This window comes from Ovis aries, chromosome 17, assembly GCF_016772045.2.
Source record: "Ovis aries strain OAR_USU_Benz2616 breed Rambouillet chromosome 17, ARS-UI_Ramb_v3.0, whole genome shotgun sequence".
NCBI classification, from domain to species: domain Eukaryota; kingdom Metazoa; phylum Chordata; class Mammalia; order Artiodactyla; family Bovidae; genus Ovis; species Ovis aries.
The window spans coordinates 17,785,026-17,806,742 of record NC_056070.1 but is presented as its reverse complement, the minus strand read 5'-3'; the positions used below and the strand labels follow the sequence as shown (position 1 = coordinate 17,806,742).

At 41.1% G+C, this 21,717-nt stretch overlaps 1 protein-coding gene across 3 annotated transcripts in view; it reads right to left on the bottom strand.

Moving 5' to 3' along the window:
* MAML3 (mastermind like transcriptional coactivator 3) overlaps positions 1 to 21,717 on the bottom strand; it is a 450,956-nt gene that overhangs the window by 280,637 nt on the left and 148,602 nt on the right. The window contains exon 1 of one of the 3 annotated variants that reach the window (XM_060400653.1): positions 1 to 21,717. This exon is cut by the window's left edge and continues 34,403 nt beyond it; it is cut by the window's right edge and continues 36,337 nt beyond it. The exons of the other annotated variants lie outside the window; for them this stretch is intronic. The gene's annotated coding sequence lies outside the window, so the exon portion shown is untranslated. 3 annotated transcript variants of the gene reach the window in all.

Sequence of the window (21,717 nt, the reverse complement as noted above, 5' to 3'; positions counted from 1 at the left end):
TTTTTTTTTAACACTTTCTTATTCTTGACATTACAAAAACATTCCAGCCTCATCTTCTATACTTTCTGCTCCAGCCCTAGAATCAGCCATTTCTCCTAGAAGCCCTGGTTCCTCTGACTGGAGACTGGTATTAGAAACCAACATCTGAGCTCTAGATGCGCTCACTGTTAACTAGGGTGTCGTTTCTAGGCCCTCTCAACTGATAGAGCAAAGGATTTTAAGTTAGTATAGTACGATGTGTGTGTGTGTATATATATATATATACATATATATATTTTTTAAGTCACTCAGTCATGTCTGACTCTGCAACCCCATGGACTGTCCATGGAATTCTCCAGGCCAGAATACTGGAGTGGGTAGCCTTTCCCTTCTTCAGGGGATCTTCCCAACCCAGGAATCAAACCCAGGTCTCCAGCATTGCAGGCGGATTCTTTACCAGCTGAGCCACAAGGGAAGCCCAAGGTGTATAAACACACATCTATAAATGTTTCTATTTGTATGCAAATGTATCCATGGTAAGCCCAACATGAATTCATACAAAGGTCCGCCTCTACTACCATATGGATCATTCTAGCCTTCTCTTACTTCACTATAACCCTCCACTTCAACAATGAGAACTCTGCCTCCCACAATCCACCATTCACTTACTTAACTGTTCAACGATAGTGTTTCAGATCGTTAATCTAGGGGGAAACTATCAGAGTACAGTGCTTACATGCAGCTCCTTTAGCCTTGAGTATTGCATTCTTCACTCATTTATAAAGCTACTTGGTCAGCACCTTATCCTCCACTCCCTCCAGTGAAGTTATTTCATATATTTGAAACAGATTCTTTTGCCACAATCTGCATTCTATCCTTGGATCCTGTGACTCCCTAAATACATATATATGTATATAATTTGTATACATTAAGCTTCACTCTTTGTGCTGAAAAGTTCAATAGGTCGTCACAAATTCAGTGTCAAGTATCCATCATTCCAGCGTCAGAGAAAGAATAGCTCACCACCCTAAAAAATCCCCTGTCACACCTATTCAATCTCTCTTCCCCTCAAGTACTTGGCAACCACTATTCTGTTTATAGTTTCGCTTTTTATAGGCTATCATAGAATCATACAGTATGTAACCTTTTCAAACCAGTTCGAACACCAGTGCTTTTATAGAGAGGGGCTGGTTGACAGTGTTCACTGCTGCAGACTGGTAAATAAGTACAGAAGAGTGACGGGTATTAGCAGGGCACAGGCTTGATCTAGAAGTTTCTAGCAATAGAGCTGAAGTTACTGATTGCTATTTTGGTTCTCAATGTCAAGTGACTCAAGAGTGAGAAGAAGGACTGTATCACTAGACTCCAGGAAAGGGAAACCTTGTCATGGAACAGAGCTCTGGAGAAAGAAAGATCAAGTCTCAAAGATCCTCAAATTACCAGCAACCTCACATGCTGGATAATAAGGAGAAGGATGAGCCCATACTTTGCAATGATTCAAGTCTTGCAGCACACAATAAAATGTCAGTGCTTTTAGGTGCATTTCATCTATTTATTTGAGCTAAAATGAATTGTGATCAACAGTGAAACATGCCTGTCTAACTTGGGAATCACTTAAACCAGCTGGCCATGTCATTCAGCTAAGAGGCCCCCAATGAGGAATGAATATGTACAAGGACTAGGATTCCATGCTCTCTAGAAATGACCATGTGTTGGGAGGTGGGTCCTAAAAAGCCTCGTTCTGGAGCACAGCACACATGCACATATTTGCCCTAGCCTGTGGGGAATTAGCATGACTTCCCCAAGAAGTGTTGAAACAAACAAACAAACAAAAAACACCCCAAAAGGCAACAAATATCTACGCGGAGATCCTTACAATTTCTGTGAATCTCAGAATACAAGCTCTTGCAGGGTTGCTATAGAAATAGACTGGATCTCTCTGCTGTCTCGAAGGTGACACTTCATGCTCTTTCCAGTCTCACCTCTGCCGGCTTCCCAAGTTCACTCTTGGACCTAGCAGCACCTATCATGTCGTTTCTTCCAGCGTGACTGAAAGCAGCGTCAGGATGAGCCAGAAGGGCAGACCAACATGCGCTTTCTAGCCTCCCTGGCTCTCATTTATTTGCCTAGAGACTGCTGAGTATAAACTGTGCTTTCTCTGGTTTTGGTCACAGGCAGCATTATCACTTGTCATCAGAGTACTGTCACACGTGACAGTCATTTCTTTATTCTTCTCCTCCCAGCTGAACTCCAACCCCTCCTCTCATTGTTCCCTTGGCTTGAGTATCAAAGTTCCTTAGTGTATATCACGAACAGGCAGATTTGCCAAGATCCAAGGATAAAGCATCTTGGAAAGAAGCCGAGAAAATGGTGCAGCCACTGAATTCCTACCTCTTTTTATAACTACTTTTCGTCATTATCACTGGATTAAATACACGCGCACGCACACACGCACAAAACTGATTAGTTCTGGTTGTTATTCATTATTCTCCACTTCTTGTTTCTAAAAAATCTGCATTACAAACAACCCTCCGGGATCTTTCTCCAATCAACCTATCTCCAGTTTTACAATTAATATTCCTAATACAACCACTATGCCATTCGACTTTTTTTTTTTTTTAAAGCAACAAAACCAAGGCCAATGAATCACAAAGCTCCATGAAAAGGAGGCCAAAGAGGTTAATCAGAGAGCAAACTTGACATTATCAAGCGAGAACCACCCCCTGTGTTTCCCTGTTCACTGAAGCTAGTGGTTTTGGTTAACACAGGAAACACAGTGAATACACAGTAAATTGTACACACAAAGCAGTCATCGGCAATTTGCCTGGTGGGGTCGAGTAGCACGGGGCCGGTAGGTCTCCGGAGATGAGGAGCAAACAGCCATGATGGATTAAGTGACTGCTATTGGCTGTGTGCTTGCCCAGCATATTTCACCATGGACAGTAATCAATTACTAGGGACCAGTAATGATACCAATCAAACGCACTTAGCACTTCTGCACTATCAACCTGAGGGCTGCTGACCTGCCAGTTTGAAAAGGCTGAGAAGTGATATGTGAGGAAGACACTGTGGAGTCTTCAGGCGGTGGGGGGGTGGGGGTGGGGGGGCAGGGGGGCAAGGCTTCTTTCCCTTCATGTTAAAAGATAAATGGATAAATTGGCCACTTGTCTGCCCTACATTAAGGTTCCTTTTAAAACAAGCACTATTCTCCCTGTCTCTCTCTCTCCCCCAAGGGGATGACTGTTTATAACCACGTGGGCATAATTCGAGGTATCCTGGTCAGCAGTTGCATATGAGCCAACAACCTCGAAGAACATGGCTGAATGGGAGCTGTGGTCAAGCAGGAAAAACAGTCAGCCTGTTGCCTCTGGATCCCGTCAGTCGCCACAGAGCTCTGTTGCTATGATGTCTCTCTCTGTTTGTTCTGTGATGGAAATGCCACGCATCACCTCTGTATGCCCAGAAGGCTCTTTCTGTTCTTTATGTTGTCCACGAGAAGTTGAAAAAGAAATCGGCCTCTCTGTGTTCCTCGCATGTCAAAATTATGAGTCAGTTCCTCTCCTCTCGGGCTTGGGAATCATTTTGCCGCCCTCCACAGTCATCTTCATTTGCAACATGGAAGTTCTCAGGCAGAAACGCAGAGTCATAAGTTGATGGAGTCTTCTCCAGCTCTCACTGGGCTGCTGGCGCCTTCTCTTCTGTGGGCTCTTGGCTCAGCGTCAGTCTTCTGAGAAATGGTGGGCTGTCCCACAATTACTACATTGATAGACCTTTTGGCTTGACAAAAATGGCAGCTAATTAAAAGGTCAGTGTGGAGGGTGGGGAGCAGGGAGCCTTCGAAGAGTTGTCCCACACTTAATTCTTAAGGTTTATTTTTGCTGTGTTTTAACAGTTTTTTCCAGACAAGTATAAATTCCCTTTTCATGAGCTGGAGAGAATAGCAAAGTCTGAGTCCATTAAAGGCTTCCATTAAACTGCTGTTTACAAATCACTTCAGTTCTTTAGCTGTCCTGGCTTAAACTTACACAAAACAAGGACAGGAAGGGGCAAGAAAGAGCATTTTGGGATAGTGGAAATAGTATATATCGTGGGTAGTGTAAGTGGCTACATGAGTGTATGCATTCGTCAAAGCTCAAACTGGACACTTTAAATTGGTAGATTGCTTGTATATAATTTTTATCTCAAGAAAATTGAGTTAAGAACTCTTGACTGGCAGGCAATTCCCAACTAAGGAGCCAGATTCTTGTATGGGGAAGTGAGATAAACATGTCCTTGACTTACCCTCTATTAAACCAAGGGTGATCATTTTCAAATCCTGTGCATTCCTTGAAGAATCACCCAGCTCTGCTCTGTTCTCAGAGCAGTGGTGCTCACTGAACCTGCTTCTTTGCTGACTGCCTCTTGGATGCAGCTGCTGGGTACAGATTTACTAAGCTGCTAGTTGCCTCCATCGGCAGAACTGCCTCCTCCCTGGGATTTATGAACTCTGTCCATCCAAGAGCACAGCCCAGAGGAGGGCTCTGGAGGGGAAAGAAACAAGAATCTTGGCCAAGGACACAAATCTCCCAGGACCACCAAAAGTGCTGCCTTCCAACAAAAGAAAGTTGGGAATGGATTCATTAATGTCCTATTACCAAGATTGTTCCTAATAGTATACACCACCTTCCTATGCCACAAGGGCGTTGTGAGAATTAATGAAATAATGAGCCCTCTAGAGTACTTTCCCAGAGAGAATGAGAGGCAAATCGGAACCATCAGCTTCCCTTGAGCCGGCATTTAAGGACAAAATACTTTGCTGGCTTTAACTGCTGTGATTTTAACTGCCTTTTCCCTGTTCTCCTTCCCTATTATGGTAATTCTATTATGCAAACCTGCACAAAGATTCTGTTGAACTTGTCACTGAATGTATGTAACCTTTCAGCTGAACTTTCTACAGTCTGGGATGTTATTATATGTCCATGAGTCATGGAGTCTGCAGGACTCACTAAGAAACTGAGAGAGACTACCTACTTCCTATCCCACCAGTCTCACTAAGTGATTTGTGCCAAGCTTCCTCCTGCTGTTATACAAAGGACACATAATCTGACTGGCTTTCCATCCAGATGCCATGGGCATGCGCAGGTACTCATTTTCTCTGAAAATTAACAGTCCAAGGCCTTTAGGGAGCTAGATCACAGCAGATAACACATGAACATGTTAATGCTATAACTCTGAGTCTGGTATTTTAATAATTTTATCTCACTCCTGCACTCAGCATCACTACTTCCTGCCTACACACACACACACACACACACACACACACACACACACAGTATTTACTTCAAGGATAATTTAACTGCTCAAAGCAATCTATAGATTCAAAACAAACTCTATCAAAATTCCAATGGCATCTCTTAGGGATATAGAATCCTAAAATTCCCAGGGAACCACAACAGACCCTGAATAGCCATATCAATCTTGAGAAAGAACAAAGATGGAGGCATCTTATGTCCTCATTTCAAAATATCTTACAAAGCTACAATAATAAAAACAGCATGGTATTGGCATAAAGACAGACATACAGACCAATGGAATAAAGAGCCTAGAAATAAATTCATACATATACAGTCCACAACTGGTATTCAAGAAGGGTGCCAAGAATACCCAATGGGGGAAGAGATAGTCTATTCCAACAAATGGCATTGAGAAAATTGGATATCCATGTGAAAAGAATGAAATTGGACCTTTCTCTTATATGCAAAAAAACAACTCAAAATGGATTAAAGGCTTAAATACTTGAAACTATAAACCTTCTAGAAGAAAACATAGGGGAAAATCTTCATAACACTAGTCTTGGTAGTGATTTCATGGATCTGACACTAAAAGAACATAATCAAACATAGACAAGTGGGATGACATGAAATTAAAAAGCTTCTGCACAGCATAAAAAACAGCCAAAAGAGTGAAAAGGCAACCTGCAGGATATGAGAGTATATCTGCAAACCACATATCAGACAAGGGGTTAATTTCTAAAATATATAGGGAACTCCTACAACTCGACAAAAAAAAATACTAATAACTCAACTTAAAAATGGGCTAAACACACGAACAGATATTTCTCCTTAAAAAACCTGCAAATAGCCAACAGACACCTAAAAAAGACACTCAATATACTCATCTGAACAACACAAATTCAAACTTCAGCGCAAATTCAAACCACAGTGAGATATCACCGGACACCTGTGAGGATGCCTCTTACCGAAAAAACAAAAGACAAGTGTTGACAATGATGTGGGGAAACTGGAACTTTTTCACACTGTTGGTGGGATTAAAAATTGTGCAGATGCTATGGAAAACAGTATGAAAGTTCCCCAAAATATAAAAATATGCACTTTCATATGATCAGCAATCCCACCTCTGGACATTTATCCAAAAGAACTGGAATTAGGATCTTGGAGATCTATTAGCATGTTCATGCTCATTCCAGTATATTCACAACAGCCAAGATGTGGAAGCAATCTAAAGGTCCATCAGTGGATAAATATATAAAGGACATGTGGTGTATAATACAATGGAGTACTATTCGGCCTCTAAAAAGGAGGACATTCTGCAACACGTGACATTATGAATAAGCCTGGAGAACCTTAAGCCAAGTGGAAGAAGCCAGGCATAAAAGGAAAAATACTTCATAATTTCACTTATATGAGGTATCTAAAAGAGACAGATTTTTAGAATAATGAATGGAATGGTGGTTGTTAGGAACTGGGAGTGGGGAGGAAAATGGGGAGTTGCTATTCAAAGAGGGTAACTGCTGCTAAGCTGCTTCAGTCGTGTCCGACTCTGTGCGACCCCACAGACAGCAGCCCACCAGGCTTCCCCATCCCTGGGATTCTCCAAGCAAGAACACTGGAGTGGGTTGCCATTTCCTTCTCCAATGCGTGAAAGTGAAAAGTGAAAGTGAAGTCACTCGGTCGTGTCCGACTCTTAGCGACCACATGGACTGCAGCCCACCAGACTCCTCCGTCCATGGGATTTTCCAGGCAAGAGTACTGGATTGGGGTGCCATTGCCTTCTCCGCAAAGAGGGTAAAGCTTCAGTTAAACAAGATGAATAAATTCTACAGATCTGCTACACAACAATGTGCTTATGGTTAACAATACTGCATGATACACTAAAAATTTTGTTTAAGAAGTGGATGTCATATTAAGCATTCTATTCATAGTAAAATAAAAAAGGTTTTAAAGTTTTGATGGTGGTTACTTTTGGGTACTGGAAAAGGGGCATAAGTAGAACTTCTGGGTTTCTGGCAATACTCTATTTCTGAATCTTGGTGTGGGTGACAATGCTGTGTTCATTATGTGAAAATTCACTAAGTTATAAATTAAGATCATGCACTTTTTTGAATGTATACTTCAATGAAATATTAAAAAAGAATAATTTAAATATTTTAAATGCTAATATTTTAGAGAAAATTGGCAGGTAAAAGAAAAGAAAATCAGGACTGTCAGAAAATAAACAGGATAGAATTAGAAGGTATTAATTATTTTGCTCTAACATGAAGTAATTAAATATTTTTTTCCATTTTGTTTCACACTTTTCATAGTCTGAAGTTCTATTAGCTACAACTTCTATAGTTATATGAGTAACTAACCCCACAGCCCAGAAATCTTAGTATTTACTTACCTGGACAGACCTAAAAATCACATATAATAAATCATAAAATCTGGTCATTTTTAATGATTATGACTCATACGTGCTAAATGATGTATGTATAGTAAGAATGACATTCACTAGCTTTAAATGGTAATATTAATATCAATTACTGTATTGACAACATAAATCTTGTCCTTGAAAATAGTATTACTGGAAGTTTGGGACGTAAGAATTTATTTCTGGATTTTCAGTTCTGTTCCATATACCTATTATTATACCAATAACATATCTTCTTGAATATTCTGACTTTATAGTACATTTTGAAATACTGTATGGAGTAGCGTAAGTCCTCCAGCTTTGTTCATCTTTTTCAAAACAGTTTTAGCTATCATAGGTCCATTACATTTCCCTATAAATTTGAGAGTCAGCTTGTCAATTTCTACAAAAAAAAAATCTAGCTGGGATTTTCATATAGGGATTGCACTGAATTTATGGATCAATTTGGGAGAACTGCCATCTTGACAATATTTAGTCTCCTAGTGTATGAACTGGAATGCTCTCCATTTATGAAGGTCTTTAATTTCTTTCAGTCATATTTTATAGTTTTCAGTGCACAAGTCTTAAACTTCTATTAGCTGTATTTCTAAGACGTTTCATTTTTTATACTATTGGGAATAGTATCAATTTAATTTTAAAACTATCTGCTGCTTATAAGAGAAACTGAAAGCTTTTTATATATTAATGCTGTACTCTGCAACCTCGTTGAACTCTTTTATAAATTCTAATAGTTTTTTTGTGTGGATTCCACGGATTTTTGTAGATTTCCTACTTACAGGATCAAGTAATCTGCAAATAAATTCTCCATTTTTGATGCTTTTATTTTTTGCCTTACGGCATTGCCTAGAACTTACTGAATAACTGTTGAATAGAATATTCAATAATATTGATATTGAATATTCAATACCGAATAGAAGTGGCAAGAGCAAACATCTTTGCCTTGTTTCTATGTTAGTGGGAAAGCATCTCATCTTTCACTCTTCTGTATGATGTTATTAGCTGCAGTTTTTTTGTAGGTGCTTTTCATCAGGTGAGGAAGTTCTCTTTCACGCCTAGTTTGTTGACAGTCCTTATTATGGCTGGGTCCTGGGTTTTGTCAAATGCGTTGTCTACATGCTGTTATTGTCCGGTCACCAAGTCGTGTCTGACTCTTTGTGATCCCATGGACTGCAGCACGCCAGGCTTCCTTGTCCTTCACTATCTCCTGGAATTTGCTTAAGCTCATGTTCATTGAGTCGGTGATGCCATCCAACCATCCCATCTCCTGCTGCCCCCTTCTCCTCTTGCCCTCAGTCTTTCCCAGCATCAGAGTCTTTTCCAATGAGTTGGCTTTTTGCATCAAGTGGCCAGAGTTTTTTGTCTACATTTATTAAGATGAAAATGCTTTTATTTTTCATTCTATTAATGTAGTATATTACATCAATTAATTTCAACTTTACTATAATTGGGACACTTTTTATGAACTGCTTTTACTCTTGAGTATAGGTCACACTTTCTTCTTTCTTTGCATATCCCACAATATTTTGCTGAAAATGAACATCAGAGATGGATTTATTGTAGCAATTCTGGATTGTTATATTTTCCCCCTGAACGTTTTTTGTTTGTTTGTTTCTGTTTATTTCTTGTTTAATAATTTGCCTGGATTAATTCTGTGAAATCTACCACCTCTGTAGGGTGAAGTCAATGATGTCTCCTTTCTGTTTTGTTTTCCTTTTTAATTCTTGCTTTTATTTTTAATCTTGACTTCCTAGCTGTCACCCCTGTGTCTGCACAGCTTAATGACCGGCCAGTGATTTGACTGATACTGTGATCAAACAGCCCAACCCAGTAAGACTTCCATTCTCTGCTGATGGATCTGTCTGTGGATAGAGGCAGAGTATCCTCAAAGGACTAGAGTACCCTTAAAGTCCAGGCCATCTTCAAGAGGGTCTCAGCTGTGGCTCGCCACCTGCCCCGCATTTCCTCTATGCATGTGTTCAGCCTCAGGATTGGCCAGGAGTGCAGAGTTAGCTTGGCTCTTGGTTGTCTGCTGCATATGTGGGCAGCCTCATCTAGAAATATGCCTATCCCAACCATAACTGCAACCTCAAGAAAACAGAGTCACTGGCCCTCCCCAGTCACCAGCCACCAAAATCATTATGCCCACCACTGGTCATGAGTGTTGCCCACCATTCCAAATCAAGTGAGTTCTCTTTGACCACAGCAGGATCCTGCCAGTCTTTATGGATGATGGTCTTCCCACCCTCAGAACCTCCACAACTGGGCCAAGGAATGGGTGCAGAGCCCCAGGCAAGCATTCCACAAACGCCCACTATTCTTAATAGAAGTTCGGCAGTTGTTCTAGTATAAACATTTCTCAGATTGTTTTATGCATTTATTCAATTTCTAGTGCACTGGAAATGGAATGATTGTTTTTGTTCATTCTGTCCAATTTTATGTTTGCTTTTGTAAAGACAGGGTTTGCTGACCTCCTTACTTGGCCATAGCCAGAAGTCCTGCCCCAGGATTTATTTTTGAATGCTGTGGATACTACACAACACTTGGTACTCCATATTATTTATCACCCATCCATTGTGATTTTTACAATGTCAAATGTTACATAGTTCTTCGTAGGTCTGATAAAACATTTATCTTTTCAAGTGAATAAGGTCTAACTGGAAATTGTGGGATAAAAACACCCACCCTCGATAAATTAAAGATTTAAGTCAAACCATTTCAGGTTCCAATTCTGGATATATAGTAGAAACGCAGTAAATGACCCCTTGGTTCACAGATGTGGATTACCACGTATATTTTGAGGAGAAATGTGCTTATTTCCCCCTATCTTTACAATATTTCTGCCTACAGTGTTTCATCAAGCATTTATAACAAATGCCATATGAAGGATATAATTAAGGATTACTTTAAAAATACCTTCCCTAAAAACATCCAAGAATAGCTACATTTTACTTTTTCACATGATCTTCCTGTTGAAAATCATAGTGGGTTTTTCCATTTAATCTCAAGGAAGCATCTGATTGAGATGTGGTTAAAACAGTAATATCATTTGATTAATGTATTGAAACTGTTGGGGTCATCTTCATTTACCTCAGTAAAGACTGTTCATTACTTTCAGTGGTGCTTTACTGTTCTATGTCTGAAATTATGAGACAGAGCCCGAAAAGCAGGAGGAGATTCAGAACCTCTAGTTCCTATCTCTGCAATAAAACAACACAGCGCTTCCCATAGCATGTGTCAACCTGGGAACACAGAGTGTTTTGCCAACATTAACTAAAACTCCCCACAGCTAGTGAAGTTCAAATCAATACCAGCCCCTTAAAAGAACATAAATGTATCTGCCTAAGATCAGGTAACAAATTGGTACAACAGCTGGAAAAGTAGGCCTGAATGCTTGCCCTTTAATCACCACAACCTGGTCTCCCTCTAGTGACATCAAAACCAACCTAAAGGGCCAGCTATCCAAATCTTTATCCCAGCACCCCTCTGCTTGAGAGTTTTCCTAAAAATGAAGGATGTGGCCATCAGTCCCTTCAAATGAACTGCAAGTATGATCTCAAAGGCATGTTAGTCGCTCAGTCGTGTCTGACTCTTTGCAACCCCCATGGACTGTAGCCCACCAGGCTCCTCTGTCCTTGGAATTTTCCAGGCAAGTACACTGGAGTGAGTAGCCATTCCCTTCTCCAGGGGATCTGCCCGACCCAGGGTTCAAACCCTGGTCTCCCACATTGCAGGCAGGTTCTTTATCATCTGAGCCACCAGGGAAGGATGATCACAAAACCGGATCTCAGATAAACTAACAAAGCCCAGATTGATTTTGCTGTTTCAGTCCAGAATGGAATAGATGTCTGCAACATTTGCAACATCCTTCTCCAATTTTCCCCATGAGCAGTTGCAGTTTTAGCCACCATCAGTTCTTACCATGTTAAAACACATTTTCAGAGCTTCTTCTCTATAATGAAACCACTTCGAAGGTTCCAAATTGCTTTCTCATGGGGGATGTTACCCTATATATCCTGATAACTGTTCTAATGCTCATTTAAGAAAGGTAGGGAGCAGGTATTATAATACCAGTGAAAGGAAAGCCAAGTGCTTAAAGAATGCCCCCAAGAGGTCTCAGAGCTCATAAACAGCAAAGTGACAAGCCAAAGTCACTGAAGCTGGTACAGAGCTGTGTCTAAAAAAGTAAGCTGACCCCTATCCTGCTTCCTCATAGGAAATAAGTCAAAATTACAGGCGAATACAAGAGCTAGATGAATACTCTCACCTGTTTGCACATCCATTCATATGAACACCTTCATTCAGGCATCAAAGGTATTATTTTGTGTATTAATTAACCTAACAATCTTTCCCAGCTTAACCAGATGATTGTACAAAAACCAGAATGAGCCTTTCCCCATATACTCAAACTTACTTGGATAATGAAATCTATATTTCCCTCATTATTTATTCACAGCCTTGGCTTAGCAGATGCTATCCATCTACATTGGGAGACATCTTCCTTTTCAAAATACCCCCAACAAAACCAGATTCACATCTGGACTACCATGCCTTTTTCACAGCAACATAGAAAGATGAAAACCAAACCATTCATATGAACACTATTGCTTTTTCTCTACTTGAAATCTGTCCTGTTGAACTTCTGATTACATTTAGAATAAATATAAAAATCTGAAAAGATATTCAAGTCGAGGTCTGAAGTGGGAAAACTTACACAGAAGTAGAAGCAGAAAACGCAAATCATGACGTTTAATGTCACAATGGGAAAGAGGAAGGTTAGTCAACTTTCCATCAGATTCATTTTCATGATACATTCATAAATATTCGGAAGACAATAATGACTTTAAATTCCATCAGACTAGAGGGTCTAAGGACTAGACTTAAAATCAGAATACCCAGGACTTACTGTTACTATCACTAATTACTTAGAGACCTCCCAGGTGGCTCAGTGGTAAAGAATCCACCTGCCAAACAGGAGATGTGATTTCAATCCCTGGGTCGGGAAGATCCTCCAGAAAAGGAAATGGCAACCCGTTCCAGGATTCTTGCCTGAGAAATCCCAGGGTAAGAGGAGCCTGGCGGACTACAGTCCATAGCGTTGCAAAGAGTCCAATGACTTTGCAACTAAACAAGAACAAGCCACAGACCCCTAACACTGTGTCATTACATGGCTTGCCTGTAAGGAGCTTATATTCTGGAATAGAATCAGAACGTTCACACAACACACACACAGAAGAATTACATGAACACAGTTACCCCCATTTCTTGATTTGTTTACTAGATATACCCAAACCATCTTGGCAGAAAAGAAACGTATGTATGAGAATTATTTTCCAATTACATAGCATCCCGTGTCCTTGTCCTTCACCAGCAGCACTGGTCCCTCGAGTGAGAGCTGGCAGAGCCAGGTGGAGATGTGCCCACAGAGGCAGCAAGAGAGCAGTGTGGGGACAAGGCACTCAGCTCCAACCTGGGACTAAAGATCTGGGCTCCAGGAGCCTGAGCTTTTAATAACACAGTTTGACTGGGTCGATGCTTCAGTTGACCAATTCTTTCTCAAAATCCCTCTCTGTAAATGTACTGGGTTGGCCAAACAGTTTGTTTGGATTTTTCTGTAATATGTTAGGGAAAAGCCCAAACGAATTTTTGGCCAACCCAGCATAAGAGGATTTAGAATTCTAGAGCTGGAGGGACCTTTGCAGGGGAGTCCACAGGGAGTTAACACACTTCCCTGAACTGCTGCCAGCCAGGACTTGATCTTCAGCCCCTAAGCCTGTCCTGTGTTGACCCTGGGTGCTAGGCTGGGACCCATTTGGAAATAATACTAGCACTGCTTTTGGGGGCAGGCCTGGGTTACCTAAGAGAAAATTTCAGGAGGAGATCTTGGACAGAACTCCAAATATACTGAGAGGGAAACACTGAGTGTAAGAAAAATGCAAGACACACCTTGGGTATAAAGAGAAAAGATGCTAACTGGTGTTGAGCAGTAGAGAATAGGTCAGGGGGCAGTGAAGGGAAGAGAGGCAGAAACAAGAGCTCTGAGATGGCTGGAGTCAAGGGCCCGATGCCTGTAAGGACAACATGGTTAATTTCAGACAGCTCAGGACGGTAGTGAGAAACACAGGGTCTGATCTCACTGGCTTTGGAATAGAGGGTTACCACCAGGAAATGCTCCTTCTGTGTCTAGGGATAATGACATTTTGCCAGTGACATCCTTCAAAGAGGACCAAAACATAAGCCTGTGCCCCTGAAAGTCTTGAAAGCGCACCAGATTCAAGCCCTGGTGTGGTCACATTCGGGCTCTGTGTCCTAGGAACCGACCTGCAGCATCCTCTAAGCTCAGTTTCTGTGTCTCTAACCATCAGGATCTGACTCTTTGAATTAAGTCTGTCCCAGGTATAAGATTTCTATACGCAAGTGCTTGAAGTTCCCGCAAGGCAAGTTTTTTTGTCAATTACAAATGGCTTTAAGAGCCTTGTCGACTCCGTCTTTCTCCCATCCCTGTTCTCCTCAGCACAAGCAAGAGCATCACTTAAAAAGCATTGTTAGCTACAGGTAACAGGCAGAAGGGAAGAGAGAGACTGTAAATGAGCTCTTTAGAGTCAAGCCCCACCAAGCCATTATTAATGCCTTACACTAGCCAGAATGGGGAGGCATGTGTTTCCTTCGGAAGCCATTCTAAACATGCACCCGGCCATTTAAATTCACAAGGCATTCGTTGTCACATTTTGCTCCTTATTAACAATGGCCCAGAAGCCAGGGCATACTGACAGGTCTCTCCATACCCCCAGAATATTGGGTGAGGTGTGTTAACAGCAATACCCTTTAGTTATTATTGCTATGCTACTTAAGGACAAGCCCCACCCTCTCGTTCAGCTTCCTCCCTCCTCCTCCCGCCCCCTGTATTTTTCACTAGAAACTAAGACATCAAGAACACGTAACTTCCAACTCCACATAGGCACACTGTCCATTTTAAAGGCATCATATCTTATGTCTTCACTTCTTGGAAGCTCATTAGAAGTGGGATCTTTAGAGCATACTTCACTAAAATCTTCTCCAATCACTTGAGGCATAAACCTCCTAGAGAGGACAGGGAGGGTGGCAGGGTGGTGAGCAGTGGGAAAAGAAAGAAAGAAAATGGGATGAACAGAGGCTGAGGGAGGCTGGCTACGGAGTGGAGTGTGTGACACCGCAGACAAAGAAGCCCAGGCGCCGGGAGACAATGACGGCTCAGAGCAAACGCAGAGTGGGCTGGGGCTGCCAGGGAAGGGGCTCCCCAGATCCGAAACCCAAGCTAGCTTGGTGCCAGCTGACCGGCTCCTAGCAGCTGCTCCACTGCAGACAGCCTCATACAGTCATTTCCTGGCTGAAAGGATTTCTACTGTTTTAATTACGTCTGCTTTTTTTTTTTTAAGATAAGAAATAACACCTCTTCATCCCCACATTCCCCAGGCACAGATGTATTTTCAACTATCCAAAGAACAAACAACAATTTGGGTTTCTGGAAGGGTTGAGAATTGCTCGTGAAATAAATAATTAAGGGGGGGAAAAAAAGTTCAGCGAAGTAGTTCAAATCTGTGCTGGTTTGAAAAACACAGCTAGAAAAATTGGGGTCCTAAGTGGAATGGGGTTTGGGAGACCGGGGCTGTTAATGCCAGGAAATGAACCTGATGCTATCAGCGCCCTTTGTCCTGTTCAGCTGTAGACAACGCAGAGGAGTCGAGTTTTTCACATTTCAACTCTCCTCTTTTCCCAGAAAGATCTAGAACAGGTTAATTCACTCCAGAGCCCTAGTCATCCTTGACAGAAAAAGAATTGGGGATTTCACAAGTAATATGTGCAAAATCTTCCTTAACCTAGAAAACATTAGGAAAAAAAAATCAATGCAGAACTGAGATCTAAAACTAAAACCTGGAGAAGAGGAAATCCAACAACTGCAGCTCCTATAGTCTGGGATGTTGAAAAGATGATCACTGCATGGCTCGATCTTTTAAAAACCACTATCTGTTTACAAACAAAGCACTTACTAAATAATACCCCAGGTAGTACATGATGACAGGAATAGGGTTTGCTCTTTTAAATAACAACAGATTGGGAAAAAATATTTCAATACCATCAAACAACAAATTAAAAGGAAACATCTCTTCTAACTGGAAGAATGCAGATCTAGCTGGGAAAATTGACTTCCACCCACCCTCCACTCTCCTGAAAGGAGATTAGAAGGAGAAAACAGAAAAACATACGTCTTGGAGATGAATTTTGGTAATGAGCGCTATAAACATTCATAGGAAGACAGGTTCGTATTTCACAGATCTTGGAAAAAAATGTTTTAATATGCACATGTGAGTCAAACACTTCCGTAAAATGCATTTAATGTTTAATTGTTTTTGTACACTGCCGGAGGGTGTTAGTCTTGTCACTCACCTGATGAAGCCTGATCTCTCTAAAATCATCTCACCCTACGGTGCTAAAGATGTTACTGCTGTGACATAATTCAACCTCAAGATATCTTGCGGGAAACACAGGTCAGTCTTAAAGCACCAGGTGGGCAAACAATCCTTATTTAATCGCCTGACCTTGAATTTCAGGGGTTGTATACTCATCTGTTGCTTAGAGGCTGCCACTTGAGATCATGTGCTAGGTACGGGTTTTCCAAATTTAAGTGGGCTTTATAAAATAAGCTGACTCTTCTTTGTCAGAACAAATGAGGCATCAAAAAAAAAAAAAAAAAAGATTCTCCTCTCCTGTCCTTAATTCTAATAAGGGAGAGAGGGAGAAAGAGAATGGAAGGAGAGAGAGACCTTTAGCCCTCCCCTCCTCAACTGGTTTTAGAGTGAACGAGTTAGGAAACATTTCAAAACCCCTGATCAAAATGGAGAAAAAGGTGGCTGGCATGGTTTCTCATTCAGCTGTTCTGTGGACCTCTCACGAGCGAACAGTTTCTGGGCCAACTTTGCATCCAACCACAGTTGTCGATGGATTGAAATTGATATTCTACATTCTTCTATCAAATTAAAACAATGAAACAGGTAGATGCACTAATAGCAAATATTGAATATATCTTACCCTATGTCAGACACTGTTCTAAGTACTTGCATGTATTACTAACTCAGCTCAGTCAGTAAAGAATCTGCCTGCAGTGCAGGAGACCCAGGTTCGATCCCTGGGTTGGGAAGATCCCTTGGAGGAGGAAGTGGCAACCCACTCCAATATTCTTGCCTATAAAACCTCATGGACAGAGGAGCCTGGTGGGCTGCAGTTCACGGGGTCACAAAGAGTCGGGCACAACTGAGCAACTAACACACTAACACAGAAGCCTCCCAACAACCCCCCAAGGAAGGTACTGTATACACATGAGCATAAACTCGGTCACACATGAGAAACAAGAAGCTTCCCGATGGTGGTGGTATAATGAGATAGAGGTGGGTAATAATTTTCAAAAGGAATCTCTGAATTCCACGTATCCTATAACATAGGGTGTTGCCCTGTATACTGCTGGGGCCAAATGTCACACAAAGAAAATACAAAGGAATCTTTCAGCTACTTTTAGTTTAAATAGCCTGGCTCAGAAGCTTCCACTGAAGAGAAAACTAGTCTCTACTAGAAAAGTAAGATTTTAAAAAGATTAGGAAAAAAAGATACGTAATGAAGGGTGAAAAGACTTCACAGAAGCTACAAATCTGCCATCAACTTGAGGCAAATTGTCTACTCTCACTTAAAGGGCCAAAGAAAATCTCCAAAGAAAACTGGGTGGGTCTTCTTAGCAATCATAATCAGCTTCCACTTCCTCGGACGCGTCCTAATGCCAATTCCTAGTAGCTAAGATAATAATAAAGATACAGAAAAGGATGCAAAAGGAGGATAGGAAAGGTTTATGAATTCTATTACATTTGGGGGCAGGGCAAGGAAGCCTGGGCAATCTAGAAAGAAAGAAGAAAAATAAATAATAATTGAAAAGGTGTTCCTTATCAATTACTATTGCCTTTTCAACCATTTCAATCCATTTAAAATCTCTGGAACAAAAGATTATGTATAGGTTGTATTCCAAAGTCACTGGCCCAGAAAAGCCTTGGAAGATCAGGCTGATCACTCTCTTCCATCAACAGCTAACTGAGAGAGTTGGGGGGAAATACTAGTCTTACCAGACTCCAGTTCTTGACCCTCTGCCTTTCCCATCCCACCCTAGAGAAGCCACTGGCTTCCATCCACCAACCAACACAGCTTCTCTGCTCTTTGACTAACATCTCCACAAAGCCTGCCTCCTCAGGGACATGGCCCTTTTGGCCACATTAATTCAAAAACTCACAGTCATTCATTTGGCCCTACTATCAAAGAGAATTTTTCATCAGTAAGAAATGGCATTGTTGGGTGTTGTTAAGTCAATTTGGACTGCTGAGAAAAGAGATTCCAATGTCTAGGATTCATATTTGTGATATTTACTCTAGAGTTAGAATATTTTTTTTAATGTTTTCACATGGTGTTTACAGGTTCCTGACCTTTTAAAATCATATCACATGGTGAGGACTAAACATTTTCTGACCAAATATTTTCTCAAATAAAGGAGGTTTATTAGAAATAGTTTACCACCTATTATTCCCTTATGGCCATGGAGCCTAACGGAGCTCCAAAGAGAAACTTTGGCAGACAAGAGATGACAAGGCAAATGAGAAATCTTATTCTTTTTTTCTCACAAGTTAAAAGCCTGCCTTTATATTGATTTTCAGATACTGAATATACGTACTTCATCTTCCAGATAATCTCAATGTGTCTTACTCTAATAAGCAAATAAAATTTATGAGAATGGAAAAAAGAGATGGATCCATATCTGTAAACAACCTTTACACACACACACACACACACACATTCATTAACCTGATTCACAACTGATCCGGCTACAGAACACATTTTCCTGTCGGCCCCAAACTGTGCCCCCTCTTCACAGGGATATAGACCCACTGTATGCTTCCCCATGCCACAAGCTCTTTACCAGTGGATTTGACAGAAAGGGGACATGGAAACTGCTCATCAATTATAGTTTGTATATTTATTTGGCTTAAGCTGGAGTTCTCTGAATATCTAAAACATTCAGTTTTCCTTAAAACTGTAATGCCTTCCTAACCATGACTTGATGGTAGTTACCCCTGTGAATTTGAGTTCTTAGTATAACATCATGACCGATACCCAAAACACAGTCTGCGTAACACCACTGTACATCTGTAGGCACCTATCTGCTCAAGTCCAACAACAGCTAATACTGAGCTAGAACATGAGCCCGCGCCTGTTGTTAACATGTAATGAGCTTCCCAGTCCCTAGAATTTGGGTTTATCAACTGGGAATTGCCAGAAGGCACAGAGTGGGGTCAAAGTCAGGGCTCAACAAGCCCACAGTTGCCAGACTTCATCCTGCTGCTTGAGCTGTCTCACTTTTTCAGAGTAAGATTCCTGCAGCCGTCTCATCACAAATGTTGCCAATCCTGACCCACTTCCCTAGTCCATGCCACAGTTCAGCTTAGATAACATGTGTGCATTAGTCGCTCAGTGGTGTCCAACTCTTTGTGATCCCATAAACTGTAACCCGCCAGACTCCTCTTTCCATGGAATTCTCCAGGTAAGAATACTGGAGCAGGCTGACATTCTCTTCTCCAGAGCATCTTCCCCAGCCCCCCGCCAGGGATTGAACTTGGTTCTCCTGCATTGCAGGGGAATTCTTTACCATCTGAGCCACCAGGGAAGCTAAAATAGAATGTGTTCCCCCAGCAATTTCCTAGGTCTCTTATTCTGGTTAGCAAGATATCTTTTCCTATAAGGTGTCCTGTCCTCAATCAACTATGCTGATCAACGTTTAACAGTCTTTACATGAGTGAATTCTCTTACTCACCAGTAACATATTATGTGTGCTCTGCGTGCGTGTGCATGCTCGGTCACTCAGTCATGTCCGACTCTTTGGGACCCCATGGACTGTAGCCCACCAGGCTCCTTGCATGGGATTTCCCAGGCAAGATTACTGCCATTTCCTCCTCCAACATGTATAATAATAATATATCTGAATATAGTGGATATAACTTCACTAAGAAGTTCTTAAATCAAAGAAACTAATCTCAGTGATCCAGGCACAAGAGTCCGTTGTTTATTTCACTCAACAAAAATGTCCTGAGTAACAAAGGAAGGTCTAAAATCAAGGAATTTTATCATTTGAAGCTAAACTCATTTGAGACAGAATGTACGTCTCTTTGCGACCCCATGGACTATACAGTCTGTGGAATTCTCCAGGCCAGAATACTAGAGTGGATAGTCTTTCCCTTCTCCAGGGGATCTTCCTAACCCAGGGTTGGAGCCCAGGTCTCCCGAGTTGCAGGCAGATTCTTTACCAGCTGAGCCATGAGGGAAGCCCTATTAGCATAATACTATTATTTAAACATCCTAAGGCTGGGCTCACCATTTGTTGAGCGGATAGCTGGATGCTATAGAAAATGAATGAACTTCTGGCTATTCAGAGAAATTGATTTCAACTAAGATGGTATGGAAATAGGCACTGCTTTCATCGGCTTCCTCCACATTCTAAAAATGTTTCCCAGCGAAAAAGGTAGCTTTACCCTTCCATGCATGAAAATGGCACAGAATATACTAACTAAAGTGAAGGAGCATCAGAAAAACTTCATCCTTTATTCTCCACCATGCCCCACTTGAAAAAAAAAAAAGCATTTATGTTAGCTACAAATACTAGGGCCCTGTTTAGAAGTTAGTTCTAGACCTTTCTTAAAAAGGCTCATTGCACCTGATTCCAAACTGCATATATGGCATCCAGCATCAGGAACAAATTTAAATCAGATGTTTTGACTGGGGTGATTGGAAATTTGTACCACTGATAAGTACACCTATATATACACACACACACCTATGTTTGTGCCATACGGCAGAAGTGTTTTCCAAATGTTAGCATTCATTCAAACTGAATATGTAAATATATACTTATTTGCTAGTAAAGTCATATTTGCTCTTTAATTCATTCTCTTTGTAGGGGGATGATAAGTCTGTACCATTCAAAAATTAGAATTAGGAATTTTTCATTCAAAGAAATGCTATTTGTTTTCAAGCCCATAACTAACTAGAACTAAATCAGTAAAACGTAACTATTGCCAAGGGTAGTAGGTCCTTAAGGTATCTCCTTGAATGCATTTTGTTGAGTATATTCACATATCCACAGCAGTTCCATAACATCCACTCATGTTAGAAAAAATCCTTTAGGATCAATCAAAAGAAAGTAAATGTCAAAATATTTTGAACACGGCCTGTGTGCGTGCTAAGTCGCTTCAATTCTCTCTGTTTGCGACTCTATGGAACATAGCCTACTGGGCTCCTCTGTCCATGGGATTCTCAGGCAAGAATACTGGCATGGGCTGCCATTTCCTTCTCCAGAGGATCTTCCCATCCCAGGGACAGAACCCTCATCTCTTACGTCTCCTGCATTGGCAGGCAGGTTCTTTAACACTGCTGCTGCTAAGTCGCTTCAGAACCACACAGTAAAAAACATGAAGCTATTTCTAATTCGAAATAAGGAAAACTAATGAAGTAATGATCCAATTAAACAATAACAATATATGAGGCATACAGGCCCTAAATATTATACTTTGATGATTCTGAAAAGTAGAGAAAGGCCATTCATTTAGTTATACTCCAAAGAGGGGTGGGTTTTTTTTCCCCCTTTTTTGGGTCATGTACACTGAGAGTCCTAATGATTTTTCTTAGTGCTTAATGTTTGGCTATATACTTCTAACTTCTCTGTCCATCTGTAGCTTGGCAAGTTTCTACATGTGGAGAAGAGATGCTTTTATTAGCTCTTAATCGTTTTCCCAAAGTGCTATAAACAATTCATTCTCTTATTCAACCCATCTTAAACATTCTACCTCTGCAAAATAAGGGAAGGGAAGTGAAGTGAAGTCGCTCCGTCGTGACTCTTTGCGACCTCATGGACTGTAGCTTACAAGGCTTCTCTGTCCATGGGATTTTCCAGGCAAGAGTACTGGAGTGGGTTGCCATTTCCTTCTCCAGGGG